The sequence below is a fragment of the Amblyomma americanum genome, chromosome 11, assembly GCF_052857255.1.
Source record: "Amblyomma americanum isolate KBUSLIRL-KWMA chromosome 11, ASM5285725v1, whole genome shotgun sequence".
NCBI classification, from domain to species: Eukaryota; Metazoa; Arthropoda; class Arachnida; order Ixodida; family Ixodidae; genus Amblyomma; species Amblyomma americanum.
Genome location: NC_135507.1, coordinates 122,779,158 through 122,801,985, shown reverse-complemented (window position 1 = coordinate 122,801,985; position 22,828 = coordinate 122,779,158). Strand labels below are relative to the sequence as shown.

The window sequence follows — 22,828 nt, the reverse complement described above, 5'->3', positions numbered from 1 at the left end:
GCTGGCTGCCGTGCCTAGATGCTTGTGTGTGCCTCCCTGAATTTTGATGTTTTGATGGGGATGCAGTGGTGAGTTAGGGCTATGGGGGGCTCATATTAAGCAGCCCGGTAACTTGAGACGCGAACTAGTCTGATTGAAGTTTCCTCCTTTCTACAGAAGTTCTTCCATGCAATAAAGAAAAAAAAACTGCGGCGGTAGCCAAGTGCTCTCGTGCAGTGGCCAGCGAAGCTGACCCCCGCCGCGGGTTCGAATCCCTGTCGCGGATATTTATATTTATTTACAATAATTTATTTATTTCACTTGGTACAAACCCACAAACATCACTCACTTAGCAAAAAGCCACATACATCGCAAGATCTTGCTCGGGTTTACCCACCGGAATAGTGCTCTCGCGCTAATATTCGACCGCATCACCATCGGTAGTGGAAAGGTTAAATGGGGACGTTGGTCGAACAAGGCATACGGCACAAGGTTCGCCACTACTTTCAGTTGAAGAAAAGCAGCCACTAAAAAAGGTGCAGATGACATCTGGCGACGTATGTATTTCGCGATTACGTTATTTTATTAGGCAGATATTGCTTTCATTCTCTGCAAAGGTTCATAAGGCTGTAGCCTTTTCCGTTCATACAAACCGATCGCTGAAGTAGGCATTTTTTTGTAGAAAAAAAGAACAATTTTCGAAACTCGTGAGTACTCAGAATACCGGTAGTAGTAGAAATATTTATTTGCTATTCAAAATAAAGACGAAGTCTTCTGCTGCGGTCGGTGCCCTTATTTCAGGACTCCAATAGCCATGGCCGCTTCTCTTTCCTGGGACAGCAGGTTACGCTGAATCGTCAGGTCAGAGCCAGACAGAGCAGCCTCCCACTGCTTCTTCGTGCAGTGTGTATTTGTAGGTTGTCTGGTTTCTCGCGCCGGCAGCCCAACGTGACGTGGTATGCTGTGGGTCTCTTGTCGCACCATACACGGGTATGCTTCTTGGTGGTGCTCAGAGAATAATGTGCTGCATTTATGTAAATTTTGGAAGCTGTTGGTTTGGAGTCGCCTCCAGTCCCCAGGCTCCTGTGGTCACAGCCCCTTGTGTGGTGGGGGGAGGAGTTGACGCATTGGTCGAAAGTATTGCAATCTGGCGTCATAGGTATTGATGTGGTGTCCAGCTGGGCGGCGTGGTCTGTGTGTAGCCTGCTCGGTTTGTATGTCCTCAAGCTGTACTACCCACGACCTCGTTGCCCTCGAGTCCTGAGTGCGCTGGTATCCATGCGATTTGGCATTTGAGCGATGGGTAACCAATTCTGTTAAGAATACCGGTGCCTTAATGATGCATAAGAGGCTGTTTTTACAGCGTCAGCTGTTAAACGCCCTTCCTGGCTTTCGCGTCGTCGTCGTAGTAGCGGTAGTGTGCCGTAGTCGTCGGCGGCACCGCTGAGTGCGTTGTCATGGGGACCACTCGGAGGGGGGTCATCACCGAAACCATCCCGAAGGCGGTCACCGTGGTAGGAGGAGGGTATGGCGCGAGCGTGAGAAGGCGCAACCACCCGAAGAATGGTTACCCTGCAAGGAGGAGAAGGGCCATTGTGGAAGGAGGATGGTGTGGCGAGAGCATAGGAAGACACAACTGGCGGGTGGTTACCGTGGAAGGAGGAGTATGTGGCAGTGCGGAGGAATCCCCAACAGCAGCAGGATGGTTGCCGTTGAAAGACAAGGCCATACTGAGAGCGTAAGGTGGCTCAAGCGGTGGTTGGTTGCCATGGGAATCACCCGGTGGGTAATTATTGGAGTGTTACCTCAGAAGGAGCAGGGTTTGGCAAGATTGTAGGAATGCGAGGCTGGTTACCATGGCAAGCATCTGGAGGGCGACTGCAGTAGAAGGAGGAGGAAGGGTATGGCGAGAGAGGAGGAATGCATAACGGCTCATCTGCGGCAGCCGCTGCGAAATCCGCCACCCGAGGCGAGCAGGGCGTCTGGAGAGGAGGGCTAGTCGAAAAGGACCGTGTGCAGAAAACTAAAAAGAGTGCTCTAGAAATATTGAGATATGAAGTCGCTCTCACATTCGGTCCCTTGAGATACTGGAAATATAATGCATAAATAGCTGTCCCTGAGTCTCGCGTCACACCGAGGTAACCATCTTTTATTTTTTTTAGTTCTTTATACATACTGTACTCCTTTTTAGTGCAGCGTAAGACCATATTTGATATCCAAAGATTTTGCGAGCTTTTGCGCTTGGCGGTAACAGAGTACGAAGTGGTCGCAGCCGCCATTGCTTTTGTGTACTCCTCAACAAATTTGTTATAGCTCTCATTAGCGGAGCTGAATAGATATGCAAACGACCAATCAATTGCACATAGATTATTTACGAACCTCCTGTGACAAAAAACGGCGATTGAATTGCTTGTCAGCGGATTTAAGATAGTTTTCTGATTGTAAATAGCGCAGGATAATGATCCGGAATATAATATATGCCTCAGTATCAAAACAGCTACAAACAGATATTACATACGAAATGGTCAATAATTGTAGAGCTTCGCTCTGTTACTCTCCTGGCTGCGTCCACAAAGCACGTGTAGCCATAACACGTATAGTAAGAAACATATGACAAATAAGATAGGCAGCTCTGATTTGATAAGTCAATTTACAATCACTCACATTGATTGCAGCAGCATTGATTTAAAAAGAGAAGTACAAAGCATGTGGTCAAAGTCGGCCCTGTTAATGTCTTCGTTAATGTCTTCGTTAATGTCGATTGAGATTAGTACACCGTACCGATGACCAAATTCTGGGTGATTTCAACTGCGATTTTTTAACGCATATCCAAACACTGCATGTCCAAGCAATACATATCCAAACACAAATTCAATAATTATTTAGCCGTCTGTAACTTATACTTTCACCGTTGGCACAAAACAACATAATTATGAGGAACATTTGAACGCTTGGGCCAAGCAGTGGCCTGCTCCGGAAATTTCGACCACCTGGGGTTCTTTAACGTGCACTGACATCGCACAGTACATGGGCCTCTAGAATTTCGCCTCCATCGAAGTTCGACCGCCGCGGCCGGGATCGAACCCGCATATTTCGGGTCAGCAGCCGAGCGCCATAACCACTGAGCTAGCGCAGCGGCTTGAAATAAATCTGTTTATGCAACATGCGCTGAGGCGACATTTATGTGACAACCGGTTTCGATAAAAAGTTGCAAGTCATTAGGGTTTAACGAATTTTCAGATATGCCACAAAAAAGTCGAATATTGAATCCGTATTTTTTCTAAGCGTTCTGGCACTGAAATGCACACGCGACAGTACGTCCTGCGATGCTATTCCACGATTGATAATATCAAACATGGAATATTTAACGGCCACGCTTTCTGATATTATCTAGTTGATACTATAGCGAGATCATTGTCGTAGGCCACACGAACGATAGGGCTATCTGTTGTCAATCGCGCCTTCACTTCGCCTTGATCAGCCCATGCGAGCTCTCACTGTGTTTCTATTTTCCTTTTTATTGATTCGGCCGAGACCCTTTTGAAAGCGACGGCTCTAACTGCCGCGTTCTGCAGAAAATTCGACGCCGTCTGTTGTGGTTGCCACCAGCGAAAGAAATCGGATTGGTCGAAAAATGGCTACATCAGGCATAAAGCGGGAAAATTGAATAGCGATTAATACGCAGGTCGTGATTACATGGTCGCAACACGCCACTTACACTTCACGCAGACATGTTTTTTCAGCTTGGTTAAAGCGAGGCTTTATAAAAGTAGGGTTTTTGAGGTAAAGAGAAGTTTTCTGCTGCATAGTAATACAGTGTTGGCGGACGTCAAAACCTGACGAATCATGTTAATTATAATAAAGTGGTTAATTAAATTTTAATATTAATCTCTTTAACTATTTCTGACAGTTTCCTAACTTCAATTAGAGATTTGAAGCCGGCAGTTAGTAATAGCCATATCAGTTTTTAGGATCTGGAAACTGCGGTTATCATCGCCGCTATGACAACTAATTTTGGTTACGTCGTGTCAGAAATATATGCGCTTTCGAATAGCACGCAAGGCAAGCAACCCGTCTAGTGCGCTAACTAGTCGAAATAGGCAATTTTTGTCGAGCCGGACTGCAAGTGACTGCAATGTCTGCTGCAAGTGATGCAGTCTGTAGGCTGCCTGCCTTCACTTTCGCATTTTCCTTAATTCATATTGTCACGGGTGGTACAGCTCGGTTGGATACGTCAAAGTAGGTGACTGCAGCGGACGTCAGTAGCAGTCCCAAAAGTGGAGCATTCGCAGCCAGACACTTCGGCTCCTTTTTCTAAGGCCAGCTCGCGCGCGCATTCCGCGCTCTCGTGGTTCTAGTAGAACGACGACGATGAATGGGCGGTGTCATTACTCCCTGGCAAAAAGAAGCATCGTCCCGATGCTGGGAGTGAGTGGAGAGGTCGGAAGGAATGAACGGGGTTAGTGGGCGAGGCTACCGATCGTGATAAGGCTTCAGGCGGACCACGTGAACCACTTCAGTGCACGGGGACCGTCGGGACTTCTGAAAGCCATCGGGAATGACCTCGTAGTTGAGGTCGCCCAATGACCTGACCACGCGGTATGGTCCGAAGTAGCGATGGAGGAGTTTTTCGCTCAGTCCTCGTCGCCGAATGGGGAACCACACCCACACACGGTCGCCAGGCGCATAATGGACGTCGTGACGGCGCCGATTGTAGCCATCTGCATCTCGAAGTTGTTGGTCCTGAATTCGAACTTTGGCCAGTTGGCGAGCAGCTTCGGCGCGTTCCAGGAACGTGTAGGTATCAGTGTGAAGGCTAGAGTCGTCCAGATGTGGTAACATTGCGTCGAGCATCGTCGTCACTGCACGGCCGTAGACGAGTTGGAATGGGGACATCTGCGTTGTTTCTTGCATGGCCGTATTGTAGGCGAAGGTGACATAAGGAAGCACTTCGTCCCACGTTTTGTGTTCAATATCGACGTACATGAAAATCATGTCAGAAAGGGTTCGGTTCAGTCTTTCAGTCAACCCGTTCGTTTGAGGGTGGTACGACGTTGTTCGGCGGTGGTCGGTATGACTGTAAACCAAGATCTCCTGCAGCAGCTCAGCCATGAACGCAGGGCCTCTGTCAGTGATCAGCACTTCAGGTGCCCCATGGCGGAGTACGATCTGATGAACGAAGAACTTAGCGACTTCTAAAGCGGTGCCGCTGGGTAGAGCTGACGTTTCTGCATAGCGGGTAAGGTAGTCCGTCGCGACAATTATCCATTTGTAGCCAGAGTTCGAACGTGGGAACGGACCCAGCATGTCCATTCCTATTCGTTGGAAGGGCCTTGTGGGTGGTCTAATGGGCATCAAGAACCCAGCTTGTTTGGTTGACGGTACCTTGCGACGCTGACAGGCTCGGCACGTTCTGACGTAGTGAGTGATATCAGCACGGAGACGAGGCCAGTAGTAATTCTCTTGGATTCGGGCTAGCGTACGGGCTATACCCAAATGTCCAGAAGTGGGTTCGTCATGGGAGGCTTGGAGGATTTCATTGCGCAGGCTAGGCGGTACGACGATTAGGTATTGCGTATTGTTTGGAGCGAAATTTTTCTTGACCAGCAGACCATTGCGGATGCATAAAGATGGCAACACGCGCCTGAAAGCGCGTGGGGCGGTCGTGTTGCTGCCGTTGAGAAATTCCATTACGTCTCGAAGTTCGAGGTCGGCGTATTGTTGGTCAGCGAGGCAGGAGGCGCTGAGAGCAGTCAGTAAGATGTCATCATCATTACAGGCGTCGGTAGAAGGATCTACTGGGGCGCGGGACAGACAATCGGCGTCAGAGTGCTTGCGCCCGGATTGGTACACGACAGTCATGTCGTATTCCTGGAGCCGCAGACTCCATCGGACGAGGCGAGCTGACGGGTCCTTGAGGCTTGCGAGCCAGCATAAGGCATGATGATCGGTCACCACCTTAAAATTTTTGCTGTAAAGGTACGGTCGGAATTTCGAAGTGGCCCATACAATGGCAAGGCATTCTTTTTCGGTAGCGGAATAGTTTGATTCGGCTGGTGACAACATCGACTTGCGTAAGCGATGACCCGTTCTTGACCTGCTTGGATCTGGACCAGGACAGCACCTAAGCCGATGTTGCTGGCATCAGTATGGAGCTCCGTGTCGGCGTTTACGTCGAAGTGAGCCAGAACGGGAGGCGCCTGCAGGAGGCTTTGAAGGCTGCGGAATGCATTTTCTTGCGCTGCTTCCCATGTGAAAGGTGTGTCGGACCTTGTTAGGCGCGTCAGCGGCTCGGCAATGCGAGCAAAATCTATCACGAAGCGACGGTAATACGCGCGCAATCCAAGAAAACGGCGGACAGCTTTCAGGTCTTGCGGCGGCGGAAAATGGGCAATAGCTGTTGTTTTTTCAGGATCAGGCTGAACACCGGCTTGATTCACAACGTGCCCTAAGAACTTCAGCTCTGTATGCGCAAAGTGGCATTTCTCATTTTTGAGCGTGAGTCCAGAAGACCTTATTGCTTGTAGGACCAATTCGAGGCGGTGAAGATGCTCCTGGAAAGTCGGGGCGAAGACGACAACATCGGCAAGATAGACGAGACACGTCTGCCATTTTAAATCGGCAAGGACGGTATCCATGGGGCGTTGGAAAGTTGCCGGTGCAGAGCACAGTCCAAAGGGCATGGCCGTAAATTCATACAGGCCATCTGGAGTAATAAAAGCTGTTTTTTCACGGTCCCGCTCATCGACCTCAATTTGCCAGTAACCTGACTTGAGGTCCATCGAAGAAAAGTATTTACCGCTACAAAGGCGATCCAGAGCGTCGTCGATCCGGGGGAGAGGATAGACATCCTTTTTGGTGATTTTGTTTAAGCGACGGTAGTCTACACAGAACCGCAATGTTCCGTCTTTCTTCGTCACAAGGACGACTGGCGCTGCCCAGGGACTCCGGGAAGGACGAATTACGTCGTCGCGGAGCATTTCCTTCACTTGGCGGCCAATAGCGTCGCGTTCAGCGGGAGACACTCGGTAGGGGGACTGTCGGAGAGGGTGCACGTTATCGTCCGTAATAGTGCGATGCTTCGCTAGGTGAGTTCGTCCAACACGCGATGATACCGAGAAGATGTCGCCGTAGCGCAGAAGAAGATCTTTAACTTGTTGTTGCTGCGTCGGGGAGAGTGCTGGATTGACGTCGAACGTGAAACCAGTGACTGGGCTCTGCTCTTGCGACAACGACATTGTGGAAATACTGGGTGTGCTGCTGACATGGGCGATGGCATCAACGTGAGCCACAACGGTTCCCACGTTCAGATGTTGGTGTGCACCACCGAAATTGGTTATCAGCACTTCTGTTTCTCCGTCGACGAGATTAACGACTCCTCTGGCGACAGCAAGGCTCCTGGCAAAAAGCAAGATCTGGTTGCCTTCCGCGATGCCTTCGAAATTCCGCACAGTCTTGGCGCCGACAGAAACCATAATACTCGAACGAGGTGGGATGGTGACGTGGTCATCCAGGATGCAAAGTGCGGTCGGATGGTCTGGATCTCTGTGTATTGCGTTCTCTGTGGAGAAACACACGGCCTTTGACTGGAGGTCGATGACTGCTCCATTCTCGGTCAAGAAATCCATCCCGAGAATGACGTCACGTAAACAATGTTCGAGTATAACGAACGTTGCCAGGTAGGTTGCGCCTTGAACTGCTACTCTTGATGTGCAAGTCCCGGTCGGTGTAACTAAGTGACCCCCGGCTGTACGAATCTGTGGGCCCATCCACGGAGTGGTGACCTTTTTCAGAGTGGCGGCGAAATTTCCACTGAGGATAGAGTAATCCGCCCCTGTGTCGACGAGTGCACTGACGTCTGTTCCGTCGAGGGAAATGCTCAGGTTTGCTGTCGTAGACGGCGTGTGAGCGGTACGGCGCGGTGTTCGGTCACGGCTGCGGTGCGGCGCGGGTTCATTTCGATACGTCAGGTGGCATTCCCGTCGAGTCGGCGTTTCACGGTGTTGGACGGCATTCGGTCGTGGCATCGGGTGGCCACCTAGTTTCGGCGTAGGAGGGTCTGTTACATTTCGTCGGTGAGCAACCTCCCCCTCAAAGGTTGCTGCTTTTAGTTTTCCTGGCGGGGGCTTGGCGACCTTCCCCGAGGAAAGTCACCGTAAGACCGACGACGTGGGGATGGCGACCTGCTGGTCCCACCGGCAGATTCGACCAGATAATCGTTGATTTCTCTGGGTCGCTGCCCAGGCTGCGGACGTGGTGCATCTGCAGGGAACCCCGGCAGGCCCATCTGACGATACCTGCAGTTGCGGTACAGGTGGCCCGGCTCACCGCAGTGATAGCAGAGAGGACGGTAGTTGGGAGTGCGCCAGATGTCACTTCTACGGGGATACGATGGAGCAGGACGAGCAGGTGGTGGCGGCCGAAAAGAGGCCGGGGTTTCCTGAAGACGAGTCGGCGGCGGTTGTGCGCGACGAGCAACAGCGGCGTATGTCATTTGCGGTGGGGCTGTGGACGGCTGAAAGGGAGCTGGTGTTGTAAGCGCCTGTTGCACCTCTTCCCGAATAACCTCGGATAGAGCAGTAACCGTTGGCGCAGGCGGCGTAGCCGGGAACAGCTTCTGGAGCTCCTCGCGAACGATAGCTCGTACGGTTTCGCGAAGCATGTGGGTGTTACTGATGTCCGTGGTTGCCGCAGTCATGGCCAAAGGTTGACGCTCGTATTGCCGCAACCGCATATCGAGTGTCTTTTCCATGGTGGTTGCCTCCGACAGAAACTCTGCGACCGTGTTCGGTGGACTGCGAACCAGTCCGGCAAAGATTTGCTCCTTGACACCTCGCATAAGGTACCGGAGTTTCTTCTGCTCTGTCATGTCCGGGTCAGCTCGACGAAATAACTTTGCCATCTCTTCGAAGTATACCAGTATGCTTTCATTTGGTAGCTGGGTTCGGGACTGAAGGAGCAGATCGGCCCGTTCTCTTCGAATCACCGTGGTGAAATCCTTCTGGAACTGGTCTTTAAATACGTTCCACGTCGTTATGGACGACTCCCGGTTCTCGAACCACGTACGAGCTGCGCCCTCCAGCGAAAAGAACACGTGTTGAAGCTTGGAGTCTTCCGCCCATCTGTTGTATCGGGCCACGCGTTCAAATTTCTCCAGCCAGTCTTCCGGGTCTTCGCCTGGAGAACCTTGGAAGATCGGTGGCTCCCGAGGCTGCTGCAGCACAACAGAAGGTGAACTAATCGTCGTCTGCATGCCTATTTCGGGCTGGACGGTCGTCGACGATGGCGCTGAACGAACCGCTTGGGTTGAGCGAGACTCGAGAAGCCCAAACTCGGGTTGAAGGCCTTGGAGCCGGCGGCTGCCGTGGTGTACAGGCGTCACCTCGATGGCAGATGACCCTCGAGGACTTGAATCCTTGCTTGCTGGGGGAGTCCGAGGCATGGAATGCGTTACCCAGCGCCCTCCACCAGATGTCACGGGTGGTACAGCTCGGTTGGATACGTCAAAGTAGGTGACTGCAGCGGACGTCAGTAGCAGTCCCAAAAGCGGAGCATTCGCAGCCAGACACTTCGGCTTCTTTTTCTAAGGCCAGCTCGCGCGCGCATTCCGCGCTCTCGTGGTTCTAGTAGAACGACGACGATGAATGGGCGGTGTCAATATGTATACCTTTAGTGCCCTAGATGTACGACACCGCTTTCCTGAGCAGTGACTCTAAACGTGTACTGTATAAAAGCTTCTACCCATTAGCCTAGGGTAAACATGCTCTAGAATTTTCTTGGTCAAGCGTTGCGTTGTTTGTGTTCCGTATTGGGAGTTGTGTGCGTTCAGAAAAAGCCGCCAGTGTTCTCTGGAAACAGTGAGCAGGTTCAACCACTGGACTACGTTGTGATTTCGGAAGAAAAGCCCACGAGATTTGCGCATTGTAATGAGAAACCCCCAAAAGTTGTGAGAGATGCCACATTAGAGTCGATTCCAATTTCACGCTTTGCCTTATGCAATAGGTGGAGCATTTGCCTAATGTTTCACATCATAGGATGGCTCATAAGGCGGTGTTGAGAGCATATCTCCATTAATGATAAGATGACTCTGAATTCTAAAATGAAATAAACATTTTCATAAAACATTTTAATGTTTGTAATTTTTTGAAAATTTGGAACATCTCAGCTAGGCCATTGGCCCAGTTTGAAAATTTTTTATAGCGGCCGCTGTTAGAGCGACGTCTGGGAGAAATACGGCGTCCGACTCCTTACGTTCAGGTAGTGACGCTCTTACAATCATCAAATGAGCAAAAATACAATACAATAAGAAACAATCCCTGTGTGACCAGAAATGCGATCGTTCTCTTTTCTTCCGTTTCCATATGCACTTGAGCACGAGGACGTTGTATGAAATCCATGCCGCGGCTGGCACGCTTCGCTGGACGCGGAACTCAAAACACGCCCGCGTGCTGTGCGATGCAAATATAGAAAAAAAAACCTTTACAGCGATAGCTCTAACCGGCTCGTATCTTGCTGCATCCTAGCTTCGCTCCTCGACCACGGGATCACTCCGTGTAAGCAGCCCGCGCCTGACGCTTGCACGTATGCACAAACATGCAGCGTGTGGGACACGTGCAGCAAGCGCTCTGGTCGCCGGTTATAGCCAGTTGTAAGGAAGGACAAGCACGTTGGTCGTTTCACAGCGGGAGGACGCCGGGATGTTTTGGGACACTGTTTCATGTTTAAGAGCGGAGACATAGGGAAAGAGGCAGACATGGCAATCGCTGAACGTCAAATAGTTCGTTAATGCAGGCAGTGGCGCATAAAACGTAACTAAAGAACATAGCGCATGAACAAAAAGACGAATGTTGACGACGAGACAGGGACAAGCGTTAACTTTCAGCACACGTTTATTGTGGAAAGGAGCACATATACCCTTGGCGCAAGAAGTGGCGCAAGCTTTCCAGATTGCTCCACAACGCCACGGAAGCCTTTTGTTGGACAGCCTTCGTCCCTTGGTGCCTCGTAAGAGGGCTTTGGTAAGCAACGATAAAATCCACACCATCGGCGACATTGGCCTCCCGGAAGACGTCTGCGAGACTCTGAGTCTTAGTCCAAAGTTCGCTGGCCAGCCGAGGCAAGACATAGCGGAACTTCTGGCCTGTGTCACGGAAGTGGCGAGGTGGGCGAAAGTGATTCCTGTGTTTCCCAGGGAGTTAATGGTTTTCTAAGGTGCGGACAGGAGCGTCCTGGTGTGCGACTGAAAGTATGTTTAACACTCTTCAGGAGCACGGCCTCTGGCCAGCGGATAAAGAGGGCGGATTTGCCATGCTCACGCATGCGACGTTCCGGGAAAAGGCATTCGAAGCCGTCAAGGCTGTTTTTGAGGCAAGTCCAAGGGTTTTGCTGAAGAAGGTTATGTCACAAGCGAAGGACTTGTGACAACAGCACAACTGAAGCACCAATCAGTACGAGGCCGGCACGATGAAGGAAATGATTGATTTACTGGCTGAAAATGCTAGAACGTATGATGGCGTGCCGCCGAACGGCGCGTGACGCCGGCACGAGGAGCGAGCTCGGCTGCACTTCGGCGTCATCATCTTCGGCCGCTGGTGCTGCTCCTGCTACGTAAGGCCGCTGCTGCTGCTACAGTAAGCCCCCCCCCCGCGCTAGTGAAGGAGCCCGGTGAAGCTGGGAGCCGGAACGATGCTTTCCGCTTCTGAGGAGTGGCAGGGAAAAATGGCGGAGGAGGGCAGCTGGCCGGTTGGGGCAGAGAAAGCACACATGAAGGTCCAGTGGGCGGGGCGTCCTCTGTGAAGGCTGGCTTCAAGCGCTCGATTGAAATGGTGCCAGTGCGCCCATGAATGTCGACGATGAATAACTTCGATGTTCTTTCGAGTACACGGAAGGGGCCGTCGTAGGGGCGCTGAAGTGGCTTGCGGACATAGTCTCGGCGAACAAAGACGTGCTTGCATGTCGCGAGTTCGGATGGAACATGTGAAGATAGTCGAGACTGGCGTCGGAGTTGTGGCGCCCTGAGATGACGGCAAAAATAGCGGAGCTGCGTCACGTAATCGGTAGGGCGGGGACTTGTAGACGAATCGGTAGACTAGAAAAATTCACCAGGAAGACGAAGGGGAAAGTCGAAGACAAGTTCTGCCGGAGTGCAACGAAGGTCTTGTTTCAGTGTATCATGAAGGCTGGGCAGAACCAGAGGTAGAGAGGCAGTCCAGTGGGTGATGTCGAGTTGGGCTTTGAGGGAAGCTTTTGGCGAACGATGGAAGCTTTCGATCATACCGTTGGCTATGGTATGGTAAGCAGTAGTTCTAATTCTGGAAGTTCCAAGTAAAGTCATAAGGTTATTAAAAAGTGAAAACTCAATCTGGGTGTCATGGTCAGTGCTGATGGCCGAGGGAACCCCATACCGGGAGTCCCAGCCGGCGACGAAGGTTCTGGCGATGGTGTCACTGGTGGCTTCAGACAGAGGGAAGGCATCGGGAAACCGATCGATGCAAAAAGGAAGGTATGACTGTCCAGCGGAAGGTGGCCAGGGACCCAAGATATCGATGAGGACGTTGTCAAAACGGGCTGAAGGCGGAGGGAACAAGCCGAAGGGAGAGGTGATGTGTCGCTGAGTTTTAGACTCCTGGCAAGCTAGACAGGCACGGGCCCAGGCGCGCACGTCCTTGTTAATGCCGGGCCAGACGTAACGCTTTGTGAGAAGATGCTGCGTGGCGCGAATGCCGGGATGGGACAGGCCGTGGAGGGCGTCGAAGACAAGACAACGAAAGGCAGAGGGCACCAAAGGGCGCGGCGTGCCGGTCGAAGTGTCGCAGATGATGTGGATGGGGCACGAAGGAAGGAGAATTTCACGGAGAACCAGCGAACGAGGGTTCTTGCGAAGGTCCATAACTTCCAAGTCATGTTGCTGCGCTTTTGCGAGGGCCGCAAAGTCAAGGTTCGGTGATGGAGCAGCAGAGGCGAAGGAAGCAGTAACACGTGAGAGAGCATCCGCCGGGGCATTGTCAAGACCTTGCACATGTCTGATGTTGGTCGTGAATTCTGCCACGTACGAAAGGTGACGAATTTTACGGGACGAGAATTCACCGCTCCCCGATTTGATGGCAAAAAAAGTGGTTTGTGGCCGGTGACGATGTGGAATTGCCAACCTTCTAGGAGGTGCTTGAAGTGCCGCACGGACATGTACATGGCAAGAAGTTCACGGCCGAAAGTACTGTAGCGGATTTCGCCAGCGGAAAACTTGCGGGAGAAAAAAATATAGAGGGCTGCAAGAACCATCCACGAGCTGGTGTAGCACAGCTCCGACACCGGAGTAGAAGGCGTCGGTCATGCGGCGTAGGGGCGCATCAGGGCGCGGATGACCAAGGAGAGCGAGGTCGGATAGTTTCGCTTTGGTGGCCTGGAAAGAATCCAGAGCAGCTGAAGACCATGTCACTTGTGCGGAGTTTGTTTTCTTGCCTTGAATCATGTCTGTCAATGGTTTGAGGAGTGCACCAGAGTGAGGGATGAAACGGCGATAAAAATTGATAAGGCCGAGAAATTCATGGAGCTTGCGGATTGAGTCGGGCTGCGGAAAGTCTTGAATGGCCTTGACTTTTGATGGGAGAGGCCGGATGCCGGAGCTGTTGACACGGTGGCCAAGGAAGTGGAGCTCCGACTTGCCGGATTCATATTTTGCTCTGTTGATGATCAGGCCGTAATCAGAGAGACGTTGAAAAAGCTGCCGCAGGTGTTGCAAGTGTTGCTCCGTATAGCGGCTGAAGACGAGGAGGTCATCGATGTATGCCATGCAGAAAGGTAGACCCCGTGTAACTGTGTCCCCGAAGCGTTGAAATGTCTGGCCAGAGTTACGAAGGCCAAATGGCATGCGGAGGTATTCGAAGAGGCTGAATGATGTAATGATTGCAGTGTTGGGTACATCGGATAGTTCTACAGGGATTTGTGGTAGGCCTTGACGCGATCGATTTTAGAGAAAATTGTGGCGCCATGCAGCGCGGCGGTAAAATCCGCGATGTGAAGTAGGGGATAACGGTTCGGAACGGTAGCGTTGTTGAAGGCACGGTAATCACCTCAGGGGTGCCAGTCCCCTGGGGATTGTTTCGGAACCATGTGTAAAGGGGACGCCCATGGGCTAGATGAAGGTCGGATAATGCCGAGCTCAGTATGTGTTCGAACTAGTTGTGGGCGACCTGTAAACGGTCTGGAGCAAAGCGACGGGTTCGAGCGTGTGTGGGCGGGCCAGTGGTCACAATGTGATGCGTGACCTGGTGCTTGACGGGCAGTAAGAAGTTTGAAGGACGGAGCACAGGAGGATATTCATCCAGGAGGATCTCGTAGGCCGACTGGTGTGGGTGTTGTGTGGCGTGGTGTGGGCTGGGTATACTGGCTAGCGGTTCCTGACGACGGAGGCCCTGAACAGAGAGGTTCGTCGAGCCGTCCACGAGACACTTGGTGTACATGTTGACCAGCAGATTGTAGTGGCGCAGGAAATCAGCTCCGAGGATTGGGTAACGTACGCCCGCGACGAGGAAAACCCATCGGAATACACGTCGGAGGTCCAAATTGAGTGTGAGAGCATGTTCGCCGTACGTAGCGATGGGGGTGAGGTTTACGGCTTGAAGCGATGGACCAGTGCGGCGAGAAAGTGATGATGTAATGCTGGAGGGGAGGACGCTCACCTCTGCTCCGGTGTCGACGAGAAAACGGAGGGCCGAGATGCGGTCGCGAATGAAGAATAAGCGGCTCTTCTCTCCGGGGTGACACCACTTACCGATTCTGGTGGTGTCGTGGGAAGTTTCCCTGGAAGCGAAAGGGAGGGGTACACCGACGCGCTGCTTCACCAAAGGTACGGTGATTCCAGCACTCGCTGGCTTGAAGAGGTGGGGTAGCACTTCGTCGGCAAGGTGAGGTCTCGTGACGGGAAGGCGAAAGAGAGCGGGTGGTCGACAGTGCGGCGATTTGGTCAGCGAGACGTGTGATCTGGGCGTGAAGTCTTCAAGGAGGCTCTGAAGGTCCACGCGGAAAGGAACAGATGATTGCGGGGTGGGAGACTGCGAGACTGCGCCGAGAGAAATTGTGGAGTGGGAACGTCCATGACGGAGTCCGCCAGCTCAGCGAGCTTCTCCAAAGAAAACCTCTGGGTGGGCACAAGCACCAGACGGACCAACGACGGCAAGCGGTGGAGGAAAAACTCACGCAGAAAGGCTTGGTCGAAGGCGGCAGCTTTGTAGCCCAGGAGCTGCTGGAGCCGCCGCAACAACTGTGTTAGTTTGCGGTCCCCCAATTCTTCGGACGAGATGAGCTGCTGCAGGCGGCGATGTTCCAAGACACCTGTTCGCTTGATGAGCTCAGAAGCCAACTAGTCAAACGGGGCCGAGGCTGACGGAGTTATGAGGAGGTCGCGAACTTCGGCGGCAATCTCAGGTGGTAGCGACGCAGCAACGTGATGAAATATCTGTGCCTGGGAGGTGATGCGGCCAATAGTGAACTGGCTGTTGACTTCAGCGAGCCAGAGTTGTGGATCGGCCGTCGAGAACTGGGGAAGGTGAAGGGATCCACAGCGCAGATACTGCGTTGGAGGGTCCGTCACCGGGCATGGCGGAGACGTCGTCGGTGTTGGCCATGGTGGGAGCGGGTGTTCCAGCGGACGTCCGGAGTCACCAATTTGAAGCACCAATCAGTATGAGGCCGGCACGATGAAGGAAATGATTTATTTACTGGCTGAAAATTCTAGAACGTATGATGGCGTGCCGCCGAACGGCGCGTGACGCCGGCACGAGGAGCGAGCTCAATTCGGCTGCACTTCGGTGTCATCATCTTCGGCCGCCGGTGCTGCTCCTGCTGCTACACAACCTCACGAACGTTGTGAAGGGAATAGAGAGCAGTCACTAGCATTTTCTGGATGTGTTTTTCTCGGCTAAGGCCCACAAGATAGAATGCCCCTTCCGCGTAATCGTTTCAGTCAGGCTCCAGGAGTGCGTCGCTGAATTCTTTCAAGTAAACCTGAAATTGATTAACGTAGTCGATCCGTTTTTGACTAAAGATTGTTCTGTCGTTATTGACTTCATCAGAGCAAATTACCACAATAATATCACAGCATTTTCTGTCCATACCAAATATTTGTTTTAGTCATTGCCTCATGAAGGTTTGCTGTCCTGCTTTGAGGCTGTGATTGATGAGTGTGATGCCGCCCGTTCATGTGGTATGAGTACTGCCGGTTTTGTTAGAGGTTTTATCGTTGTATTTGACATCAAGTTTTGTGGCTTTCAACAATAACATTTACCTGCAAAAGCAGGCTGATTGCATAGGACCGTGTATTGCACTCCTTTGGTGGCTCAGTGGTTATAGCACTCGGGTGCTGACCCGAAAGACGCGGGTTCGACCTCGGCCGCAACGGTCGAATTTCAATGGAGGCGAAATTCTAGAGGTCCGTGCACTGAGCCATGTCAGTGCACTTTAAAGATGCCGAGGTGGTCGAAATTTCCTACGGCGTCCCTCATAGCCTGACTCGCTTTTGGGCGCTAATCTCCGACAAACCAAAAACCAAAGACCTTTTCTGTGGTTTCTTAGCTCAATTTCACAAGGCTCTTTTTGAGCGGCTAGGTGATCTAAGGATATGAACATTTTTCGTTACGTTAATGACTTATTTTTTCAGATGAATCTGATTTTACTTAAAGGGCCACAGAAAGGGGTGTTCGAGCTTGGCTCTAAAATGCTTGCACTATGTAGAGTACAGGGCCCCGAGCGTTCATGCCGAGTACGAGACCTCAGAAGCGGGCGGGAAATTAACTGTACATTTTTAAAAATCCCCGCTTTCGTGCCTCGCGGCGACGCGTAGTGCCGGGTTTTCGCACGAAAACCTGGCAGACGACGTCACGTTTCGGAAATGACGTCAACAGCCGGGGGTTATCATTGGTTCACAGCGCCAAATTCTTTCAGACGTCACGCTCTACAGCGGCCGCGGCCACTCCACGCGTGCAGCAGCCGCGGCCACTCCGCGCGTGCAGCAGCCGGCGGAGGTAGGGTAGGGGCCGAGTGAGTGGGGCCGGCGGAGGAGCGCCGCCGTTTTGACGTGCGAGAGGAGAGGGAAAGGTCCGAAGACGCGGAAGTTCAAATTTTGTCTGCATATAACTCATCTTCCACAAAACGCATTGAAATATTTCTTGCCGGTCTTATGAACGGTATTATGAACCGGTATTATGAACGGTCATCTTTTAACATCCCAGACATTTCACACCTTTATTGAGACCCCCTTTCTGGGTCCCTTTAACCTTTTGTCTCGCGTATTTTAGTCTCTGATTGCATGCTTTCGGCATCTTACTTTTACCCGTGAATTATCCGCGTAGGACAGCGTCAGGATTTTACGGCTGCATTTTAACCATGATCACGCGTGTTGGTTGTATGAGCCTATAGAGCTAACAAGCCTCCTTTGCCGTACAGCTCTGCAAACTCAAAGCTGGTCAAGAGGAGCACTGTCCTTTTTTTTCCTGTCAAGCGCTCTCTGTAAATCATGCGATCATGCCATGGATGAAAGTGTCAGCAAGCAGCTGACGCGTTTGGAGGCGGCGGACTACCGTATACGCATGTTACTGTTTCAGTCGCTGAAAGCATGCATCGGAGAATGAAAGTTGCATCTCGGATGAGTGACGAACAGAAAGCGGAAGAGAGGAGAAAGAAGGAAGAAAAAAGAAATAAAGAAAAGGTATCTGCGATTCCCTACCTGCATAAGGTTTCCCACAATTTGAGGAAGGTAGGGCAACGTTCTGGCGTGAATGTCTTGTTTACGGCGCCGAAAAATCTCCCGAGTTCGTGCAAAAAGGGCTGCCCTACGCGAGCGCGGAAAACGCAGTGCCCCAATTAAACACAAAGATCCCTATGTGCCCTTCGGGGGGGGGGGGGGGAGGGGGGGGGGGCGGTTGTCTACAGAATTCTACTCTCATGTGGAAGGCACTCCATAGGCCAAACGTGCGTCTTGAAGAGCACAATAAAAGTGTCTGTAACATTGCCGCAGACGGCCATCTGGCTGCGCATTTTAAAAAATGTGACGCGGGAGCACTTTGTCATCCCCTGTTCGGTAAGACGATCAGTTCGTATAGACACCGCAACGAACTGACAGACGCCCAATACACTTCTGTCACTTAAAACAATGCGGGGCGGCAACAGGTACCGGCCAGTAACGTCTATGTATTGTACTCTTCTTGTTCTTATGTGTGCATCTTTTACGCTGTTACTAAGCTCCAAAACTGGAATCGTCAACTCTCCGAAATTTCTACCTTAATCAGGATTGTTATCTGAACGAAAGGATTGAGGAAAGCGTACAAAGGGAGCAGGTGCAGAAACTATCGCAAAACCTAAGTCACCTTATGAGTGGAATGCGATAACATTACATATGGCATTTGTCGCACCTTTTGTTGCAACTTCTGCGTGCTTTTGTGTCAGTTGCAATTATGGGTCCATCAGTCGCCATATTGGGACTGCGAGAGGCACTATCAGGTATCTGCTATGCTGTGACGCTCTCGACGCTCGCATATATCATATTTGCTTTCTGATTTTTGATTTCGATCCTCTATCTACATTGATCTCCTACTGAACTATGCAGGCGTGGGAACCTTCCACCCTTAGAACTAAGGACAAAGATTGAGCGATTAAAATTTTTGTTTCTAATTATTCATAAGCAGGTTAAGATTAGCTTACCTGAATTTTGTGTAATTTCCCCAGACCAACGCTCCATACACAGGCACAGTTTATACATACAGCCACCGGTTACACGCAATGATACTTTCAAATACAGTTTTTTTTTCCCAAGGGCGATTAGAGAATGGAATGAACTACCAGATTCAGTTGCCATATCATCATCTCTCAGTGCATTTAACGCTGGGTTAGAGGGTCTCATCTTCCCTGACAAGATTGCGTCTATGTAGATTCTGTTTCCAGTGCGTATAATACGAGCGTCTTTTTTCCCTCACTTGTTCACCGTGTGCCACTTTTTTTCATTTACTACCTCTGCTTTGCATTGTCGTTGTCTTTTTGTTGTTGACTTGGAGCAGGACTTTCCTTTTCTTTGTTGTATATATTTTTTCTCCACTCCTGTAAAAGCCCTTCTTGGGCTGACAGTATCAATAAACAAACAAACAAACAAACAAATCTAGAAACTAGCTTGCTCGCAGCCAGGTGGAAGGATGTAATGACGTAACAAGATCATTGACCTCTCTGACCAATTATTCATTTAATTTAAACCTGTCACAGTCAGGTTACTTAAAATGCGGTGGGAAGGTTTCCCCCCGCTGCGGTTGGTGGGTTGTGACAACGTGACAAGGTCACGTGACCCCTTTCGACCTGCTAGGGTGGCCCATCAGGCAGGTTGTGATGACGCGACAAGGTCACAAGACATCTCTGGACCGATCAGCAAATTTTTTCTCGGACATCGGCGGGGATTAGGAGTACGAAGAACCCTAATGCTATCGCATTACAAAGAACTGAAAACGTTCAGTTTCCCATTCGCCGAGTTTCGCGGCTTTCGCAGCATAGCGCAAGCGTAGTGAATGTTTCACTTTCTGCATCCGTTCTCTCGCAGAACGGTTGAGGAGTCCACGAAGAGTAAGACAGTTACTGCACTTTCCTCGCAGCCAGGGCGTGCCGCCCGTTAAGAGTTTGCCAGATATGCCCCGGCCACGCAAGAGTGCTGGCCGCCCGAGCGGGGACGCCCTGAGCAAGCGACGGGGCGCGGTTGGCAAGAGAGCGAAGACAGACGCCGGCCCCATGCCCGGGATGCCAGTGCGTCTGCGAAAAACGCGTGATGACTCTGGGCCCGCGAACAACAAGCGTCCAGGGGAAACGAGGGCCGTCACGACACCCGCATTCGGCACTTTAGACGGATCACAAAAACGCCCTAGTCATCGCCGAATAATGCAGAAAAAAGTGCAGCAACAATTTAATAACGTAGCCCTTTCTATAACAGAATTCTTCAGAACCGCATCTCAGCGTCATCACTCAAACCCTACTCTGCAAACCGCCTCTCAAAGGCCCATCTCAACCGCCTCTTTCAAAAGGACCTCTAAAACCTAATGTCAGGGCGCAGCTGCCTCAGCTATTCGCAGCGCACTTGCGGTGTTCTTCGCGTCTTTTTTTTTTTTTTACACGGCCCGCGTTTCATCATAAACTTCGAAATCAATGTCTTGGGATGGCGTTTCTGGAGCAGTGTACCGAAAATGGCAACACCTGAGCACCACTCTAAGCGCCAGCATTGAAGCACGCGGAATTACCTATTCGCCATTTGACTCTACTTTCTTACAAAGTTCTTGCGCAATGGCTCGAGAGGTGCCCATCAGAGATGTGCGATCCGGCGTAACGTGTCATCGGCCAGAGGTAGGCACGATTTAAATCCGAGCATCTGTCGGAAGAAGGTTAACTTGCGTTTTTATTTGTTCTGAGAAGTAGGTCTAAGGGTTTGTAAACCGGGGACCTGTAACCCGACATAGGTACCAGAGCACAGGCATTTTCATTTCTCGCAGATGGCAGCTCTGGAGCGATAGGCGGCGTACCTTAAAGGTGCTGCGGTGTTGAGAGACGAAGCGCAGTAAGACGTCTTTCGAAACGGCGAAGAACAGTAGCTTACGCCGGAACCCGTGTAGCTTGTGTACTTTTGACAGGCTACGGTGCATCCAGCGTCGCTTTCGCTTATATAGTTAACCCCGTGATAAATCCAAAGATATTATATATTAGTGGAAACCAGGGCCGCGGTTTCAAGATTTCGTTTTGTGGGTAACATGATTATAACCGGAAGAAAATTCAACATAGCCCAGGTAGAAACCGCATTCATCGCAGGCGTCAGTGATTTTTTTCTTGTCGCTTTGTACAGTCGGAGTTCTACGGGTTAGTACAGCCCAGAATGTGGATGCTATATTGAAGATAAGTTGAACAAACCGCTTACCTTGCGCAATTGTGTCCTTGATTCCTGCTCGCGGACGCACGCCAGCTTTCGCTGTTTTAGGACTGAGTGCCGGTCGGGGGCGCGCTTCGAAACTCTAGCTAGGGCAACTGTTCGAAGGACTCCACCACCAGCGATAAGATGGCTCTACCGGCTGGCCACTCCGCGGCAAGTGCTTTCCGTGGTTGACACGAACATGGAGTTGCCTCCCACTGCGCGCCGTTATTTTTGCCCGAGAAGAGGCTGCAGTTGAGATACGGCAAAGATTTTTAGTGTCCGCCGGGCATTGTCCAAAAGATCGCGTGAATCGCCTTTGTGAGGGTTTGTTTCTACAAGTCCCCGACAACCAGGCGTGTTGTCAAGCAGCCTTATCTACCGGCACGGCTTCCTGGAAAAACAAGTACCATACATAAAGGTTTAGATTAATAAGGCTTATGTTTTCACTGCGCCAAAATCTTTCAAATAAATGCTTCACGGCATATAAATCGCCATTATACTGGAAGCTTTTCATGCTCTGTTTATGAGTTAGTGTACACAATAGCAAGAGGGGAAACAATATCTCTAACGAAAGCTTTTTGTTTGAAAAAAAAAAAGCCCTACCTGTAGAACATAGGCGCAGAGTTTTCAATCTCTTGGGGGGGCTAGGGCCCAGTAAGCACCTTCTATATTTTCATCCCCCCCCCTTCATCCGGACATGGTCCTTGGCAAGAGATAGTTATTTATTTTACTCTTATGATACAGAGTACATTACACAGGGGAACGGCAATTCACAGCAATTTAGAAGATAAAAGGTAAGGGGGCCAAGTACAGATCCTTGAGGTTCCCCAGAACCAAGTGGAACAGTAGAGGAATCAGCGTCGTCAATGCTGACAAATTCAACACGAAAAGAAGGAAATCCATGGATCCAGTTAAGAACTGCGGGGTAAATGTTCGGCACACTAGCAGCATAGCAGCGAGTTATTAACTTTATCGAATGCTTTATCAAAGTCAAGAAATAGGTAGTGTTATGAACGGGATGCACACTTGCCGATGAGGATTAAAGCGTAGATTCCATCGACCGTGATGACCACGTGGTAAGGGCCATTTCGACAGGTCGTTGATCCCACTAGGACCTCACGAAAACCAATGATGTGCTGGGAATCTGCCTGCGGAATCTTTCCCACGCTCTTCAGGAGAGGGAAGATGACTTTCCCTTTGTCTGGTTCCCCGCGCGATGCGACCGACGATGGACAAGACGACGAAGAGGGGACGGCGCATTCCTTTAATTAACCGTGCCTAACGAGAACGTCCCGACCGGAGTGAGCCCGCCGAGGCTGTAGCCACGGCGCCGCACTTGTGTTTGGATGGACACGTGCAGCTTGGGGCGAAGTAGCAGCGGACCTCCGAATCCTCCTCGCCCTTTCCCACGGTGCCCCGCGTGGTCTGGGCTGAATCACTCTCCCGATCTGCGTCTCGTGTTCAATTGGCCACCACCTGGTTAAAGAAACGGAGCCTTAGTGTATTTAACAAGCACCCTGAACCGGAACGAACGCTCTGGGTCTTGGCGACAAGGCTCATCCAGTCGCTCGGCGCTGTTTGTTCTTTCTTTCGAAAAATATGTACATAAGTTTCCCTAAGTGCCAGTAAACCTGTTTGTGTTTTCGTTGTCCCAAATGTCAGCTTCCATCCTTCCTCATCCCTTCTCCGGCCAAACAACGCTACGCTGCATCAAAACAACTGGTCATGCTACCCGGCCCGTAACAACAGATGCCATTGGTGGGATAGAAGCGGCTCGTAAATTTAGTCAGATGAAAAAGCGTAGTCCAAATAGAAGTGCAAGTCGTAAGTGAAGGGAAATAGTTGAGTCTCACAAGAGAAAAAATTTCGTATGTCACGCTCTGTTAGAGCGAAGAAGTTATTATCTTCCAGAAAATTAAGAAGATG

At 50.9% G+C, this 22,828-nt stretch overlaps 1 long non-coding RNA gene and 1 pseudogene across 1 annotated transcript; both read right to left on the bottom strand.

Moving 5' to 3' along the window:
- Positions 1 to 902: 902 nt before the first annotated feature.
- Positions 903 to 21,106, bottom strand: LOC144111516 (uncharacterized). The gene is made up of 3 exons (XR_013310072.1): positions 20,909 to 21,106; positions 1,631 to 1,857; positions 903 to 1,551 (listed from the first exon to the last, which is right to left on the bottom strand). It is a non-coding gene; the product is annotated as an uncharacterized LOC144111516 (long non-coding RNA).
- On the bottom strand, positions 14,942 to 17,997 carry LOC144110867 (uncharacterized; annotated as a pseudogene).
- Positions 21,107 to 22,828: the final 1,722 nt, after the last annotated feature.